The sequence below is a fragment of the Pollicipes pollicipes genome, unplaced genomic scaffold (genome assembly GCF_011947565.3).
Source record: "Pollicipes pollicipes isolate AB1234 unplaced genomic scaffold, Ppol_2.1 Scaffold_3087;HRSCAF=3621_pilon_pilon_pilon, whole genome shotgun sequence".
NCBI lineage: Eukaryota > Metazoa > Arthropoda > Thecostraca > Pollicipedomorpha > Pollicipedidae > Pollicipes > Pollicipes pollicipes.
Window position 1 is genome coordinate 31,448,942 of NW_023596225.1, and position 5,954 is coordinate 31,454,895.

Consider the following 5,954-nt stretch of genomic DNA (forward strand, 5'->3'; position numbering starts at 1 on the left):
CCGGGAGCGGGAGTGATGACGGGGCAGAGACCGGAGCGGCCTCACTGACGCGGGGAGCGGGAGCGGCGACGGGGCAGAGGCCGGGGCGGTCTCACTGACGCTGGGAGCGGGGAGCGGGAGCGGTGACGAGGGACGGACGGCGGCGTCCCCGATGCGAAGCACAGAGGGGCAGGCCGCAGAACCTGAGCAGAGGGGCAGGCACAGAAGCTCACGCAGGCCGCCGGGCCGCCGCCTCGGCCCGAGACGTTGCGAGACGAGCGTGAACGACGGGAGAGACGGCGGTCCGGAGAACACACGCATCGCCACCATCGGTGATCTCGTCAGCTCTCGCAGAGACGGCTCAGACGACAGCGCAGGGATGGCAGGAATGGCCGCTGCCAATGTGGCTTTAGCTATCCCTCCGCTTTATTAGCAATACAGCTTGTTAGTGTTTACGTTCGCTAGTATGCTTGTCGTTGGTGTGAAACAGATTGACTTCACTTATAGTATTCGCAAAGCAGCATTCTAAAATTTGGGTGTACCGGTTCGCATGAAAGAATTCAGCCTACCAGGACAGATAGTTTCTTTATTTAAATGCATGGAAGGGTGCAGGCTGCTCGTTATTCACTTTGTGCCTTTAGATTTCCAGGTTTCTCTTCACACTGCTAAAACTGTCAAATTCCGGTCTTCATACGGACCCTATGGGAGGCAAACATGAGGCGATGCCACTTCGATATGACGGTTTTAGTCTAAATCGTCGTGTTCGAAGACAAGGAGCAAAAAAAAGCAAAAAAAAAAACAGAAGACGAGGAGAAAAGGAGCAAAAGACAAAGGCTGTTAATGCTTTCAGCTGCTTTGCACTTCTGTTGCTATGAATGTGCCGGGGTTGGACGCTGCTTATGTGAATCACGATTTTCTGCTCATTCTGGCGAGTGTATAAGAAATCTTAATTGGGTTGGCCTTATCTATGGTCCGCCTCGCTTGTAGGCTGTTTGTGAGAATGGCAGCCATCTTCTGCTACTTGCGTCTCCATGCAGGCATAACGACACGATGTTATTGTTAAACCTGACGGCTAACCCGTGCTTGCTGTGTAACTAATAGCAACCTCGTAATGGGGAAAGCCATATCATTCTCGCAATGATTCTCTGATAACACACGTAACGCAGAGGTTGAGAAAATTAATGCTACAAACGGGCAACCCAATCATATTCTTTCAGATGCCGCATGGGCGATCCGTAATTATATAGCCTGATCTGAAAGATGTTGCCTAAAGGCCTTCCGCACTAGCGGCGAGTGCCTCGGGTCACCCCACAATCGGTGCTGTTGAACGCGACAACAGGTATTCAGGCCCGTGTTTCTCAACGTATCCACAGTCTCGCTCGAACCTACAGCAGCTCCCCGCATCCGCCTGCAGCTCTGAGGCGCCCACTTCCACCCGCGGCAGCTCTCCGCATTCGCCTGCAGCTTCGGGGCGCCCGGCCATTCATCCACGTCACAATTCACAACGGCCTCCAATCGACGGCATCGCCAGACTTCAGAAAATGAAAACGCATTTGGAGACCGCATCGTCCGAATCGCTCCAATCCCTCAGTGCCGGGAGGGTCGGCGGCGCCGCGCCGCACCATAACCGAGCTGGGCCGCTCGCCGGTGCTGCGACCGAGCCGGGTGCCGCCACTGCACGCGCGGCGCCACGTGAGCGCCCGCTGATTGCGCATACCGACAGCAGACTTCCGCCGCTTCCTTGTTGTTGATTGGTGTTTTCGGGCGCGCCGATTGCAGTGGTCATTTGGCGCCCATAACGATTTTTGCTTTGTCTAACTAATGAACCGTGTTAAGAGTCCCAAAGTTGATATGTTTAAGGAATAAAAAGACCTGTTAATATTCAAGACGGCACGAGTTGTCTCCCAAAATGTCACAGAGCGTTAAGGGCGAGACACGCTGTCTAACGTGTCGTCGACGCTCTTCCATGAGGCGCGGACATATGAGCACCTGACGAACGATGAGAACAGGACCACATCGATGACAGATGGTCCTTCGGCTCCTTGCAGCAAATAACCGTGAGTTGCATACGTGTGCCCAATACGTAGTCTGCAGAGCACTGCCTCTTCTTGCCTGACTTTGCGAGAACATGATAACCACTGACCCAGCTTGGGTTGTATTGCTCTGAGCTGCCGCTTCCTTGTCCCGGCATCTCGTGCCGCGTCCAACGTCCAATAGCTAGCTGCCACCGCCCACAGGTGACATTTGCACCGTTTACAGTCTCAGCTCCTCTGGGAAGCCGGCAGGGGTTGCCACTGGGGATCCCCCCCCCCCCCCCAGCTGGAAGGTCACCCGACAGCGGTCGGCGTCCGCGTGCCTGTCACCAGCCCCCGAGCCCAGCTGGGGGCCAGCAGCACGGTACGGTGACCCCGGATGTAGGCCTGACTGCCCTGTGCGGCTTCGAAAATGTCACCGCCGACGCTCCATCCCGGCGGAAGAATTGCCCGCGCGAGCCGGGACGATTTAAGGCACGGAGCCGCTTTGGAGTTAAATATGTCATAGCTGCTGCTCACTATACTGGTATGATCGACAATGTTTTGCAAGATATATACATATTGCATATGGATATTACTATTTCGTTGTATCACGCTGAACACGATAATCTTTTTTCCCTTTACGTTGCCATAATTCCGCACTTTGACCGTACATGGGCCCACGTTACTCGCACTGTTTTTGTAGGACATTTTTAGCTGAAGTGCTCCTTCCAAAAGCAGGCCGCAAAAGTGACGACATTCTCGCTACTCGGGACCGCGTGAACAGTCTGAAAAGCTGCATTTCTTGGCCAGAATTTTCGGCTTCTTCCGACTGGAACAAGACCCAGAAACGCTCTTGGTAGGCCATATGGGTCAAATTTGTTTAGTCCAGCTCACATCAGCAGCTCGCCAGCAAGCAGGAAGAACTTCCCATACACTTAGGTTACACATACTGAGGCCACAGCTGTGCCTAGGAACGAAAAGGAAGACGTCTCACGGATACTCACCACAGAACACAAAGTTTGTTCCGTCAACATATTGAATACCAGCACGTTGAAAGCACAAACCATCTCGTGCGCGTCATGACTGGAGGACCTCCAGTTTATTACGTTGTGGTATCTCACGACAGAATACAGCCTGGGCTGGCCTCCACGCGGGATACGGGGTCACTAAACAAATCTGGCGCTTAAAATGTGTGGTAAAACCAAATCATACATGATCTGGATGCCGCGCATGGGCTTCACGCAGCATCAGTATGATATGACCACATCAAAGCATTAATCTCAACCTCCCTGACATTTTATTCGAATTCGTCCAGCCCATTTTCAGTCCTCCTTGGTGGTACGCATGGCCATGATGCGTATGCAATACCTCCGTCGGAATGCTAGCACAGAAATACATAATAAAAAATAAACAATCCGTCCTTGACAAGAACAGAGCCCTGATCAGTCTCTGCTAAGGCCACTACCATGCACGTGATCGCGAGCTAAACACGATAAACGCGTCGCCCCGTGGTAACGTGGCAGGCTTTTACCCCCGACACAGCACGAGATTACATTACGATAAGCGCCACCGTACCCGAGAGGGTTTACAATGCACTCACAGGGCGAGTCCGTGTCGACCACTTACGCTCCAAGATAGCGATGTACCCCGCCGCATGTTAATGCATGCGCCGCTTCATCTCGCTCCGGACGAATACCACCACAGCTGGATATGCGATATGGTTCAGCCGCGCGAACGTCGCCTCAGTGATAAAAAACAAAGTTTGTGGGGTTCCCTCGGGCGCTCTCCGCGGTCTGCTGGAAGTTGGTCTTTCAGGGGAAAGGTTATCATCCAGCACGCCGAATCAGGTTGTTGTTATGGGCGTGCTTTATGTGGAAAGTTGCAACATTCCGCTCTGGCGCGCTCAGTGGCGCGGTAGCCCGCTGAGCACGAAAGGCGTCGGCCACGCAGACGGCACCCGATGAGTGTCCACCAGATGATACCAGTCCACCGGTCCAGCAATAATACCACATGAGTGGGCGCACAATGGGCTCCACGGCCACGGTCACCGTGCCGCAGCGCGGCGCGGTGCCGCCAGCAGGCGACGCCGCTGCCTGTTACATTTGATAGGCGGCCGTGGAACCAGCCACCGATGTAATCAGCGTGTAATGTGGTGAAGCCAGCAACCAACGCACGAGCGGTTTGACTAGACGGCGTGATGTTCTGCAGAGCACGCTTCAAAACGTCAGACCTTCCGTTTGATAGTGCCACATCTATCATTAGTGAAATGTAATACATTATGTTCTGATCTATTTTACGTCGTGAGCAACGTCCGGGTTCATTAGCGACCCCTTTTAGGTTAGGGAGACCGCGATGGAACACAGAATGTGACCCATTTCTGAATGCCCAAGAGGACCTAAGTGCAACAAAACCTACTCCTAGCCATAACAAATTTGTACGCGCCGTCGGGCATACGCTGAAGGTTGAAGCGACGTGAAAACCTTGCATACTGCCATAATTCCGCCGGGCTGCCAAAGGCTCGTGAAAAGGTAGTATGTATGTAGCAGTCACAATGGTCGCACGACGGTAGGTTTGTTAAACACTTGTTTTTCGAGGTTCGCTCAAGGTTCATCAGCGTCAAATACGCTTCTGATTCATGAAGACGGAAATACAAAGTTTTAACATGCAGAGTTTTTGGCGGTGATTTTGTGTTATGTTTCTACACAGAACTCTGGCGCGGCAAATGTCTTTGTCACCACGACGCTGTCTAATGCTTTCATTTTAGCACAAAACAAGCGCTGCTTTACGTTTGGGGTGTGGGGGGGGGGGTCGTATCACATTCACCCTGTATGCAGCGCAGCATTGGAGATGTAAGTTCAGCCAGGACTAGGGAAATTGAACGCCGTCAAAACGAGGACCACCGGCTGCTAAAGCACGCGGCTTCGCCGGCGTTAGGGACTCCCAACAATGAACCGCAAGGAAACCCGGACATTTTCCGTCAGCGGAGCCGCGGCTGCCGTCACACCCGGGGCTGGAGGCCGGGATACCGCCGCAGTTATCACACCCGGGGCTGGAGGCCGGGATACCGCCGCAGTTATCACACCCGGGGCTAGACGCCGGTATACCGCCGCAGTTATTACACCCGGGGCTAGATCGGTATACAGCCGCGACTGCCGTCACATCCGAGCTAGACGCCGGTATCCTGCCGCAGTTATCATGTCCGGGACTAGACGCCGGTATACCGCCGCGGCTGCCGTCACATCCGGGGCTAGACGCCGATATACTGCCGCAGTTATCACATCCGGGGCTAGACACCGGTATACAGCCGCGACTGCCGTCACATCCGGGGCTAGACGCCGGTATCCTGCCGCCGCAATTATCATGTCCAGGGCTAGACACCGGTATACAACCGCGGCTGCCGTCACATCCAGGGCTAGACGCCGGTATACTGCCGCAGTTATCACATCCGGGGCTAGACGCCAGTATACCGAAGCGCCGCGCGGGAGACTCCAGCGTTGCTCTGCTGCGTCCTCTGTACCGCAGATGACCGATGACAGGTATCGCGACGGGCCAAAACAGCGCATTGAGCATAGGCAATTGGAGAAGAGTCACTTCGAAAAGACCAACGCATGCCTGTGTATGGATAGGCAACGCATGCATGGCAAACAAAACCCGGCGTGAGGATGCCCGCAAACCCTGTCAGAGGCCAAAACAGTGGACCCGGAGCAAGCAAGCGTAAAACACTGCCAACTATATCACAACAGGCAAGCAATGAAGCGTCTCCTCCAGAATAAAAAGGACACCCACCGTTGAATTGTGAGCATAAATTAGTCACGTGCCGAACAGTGAGTGGTGCATTGTCATGGGGCTTGGCCACAGGCCTGGCTGTGGCTTCATTGCGTTTAGCTTATTATTTATCGCGCCAACCCAGCAGCGCGGCTACTTTTCTTACACCCACGCACAGCTTGAGGCGCCATAGCG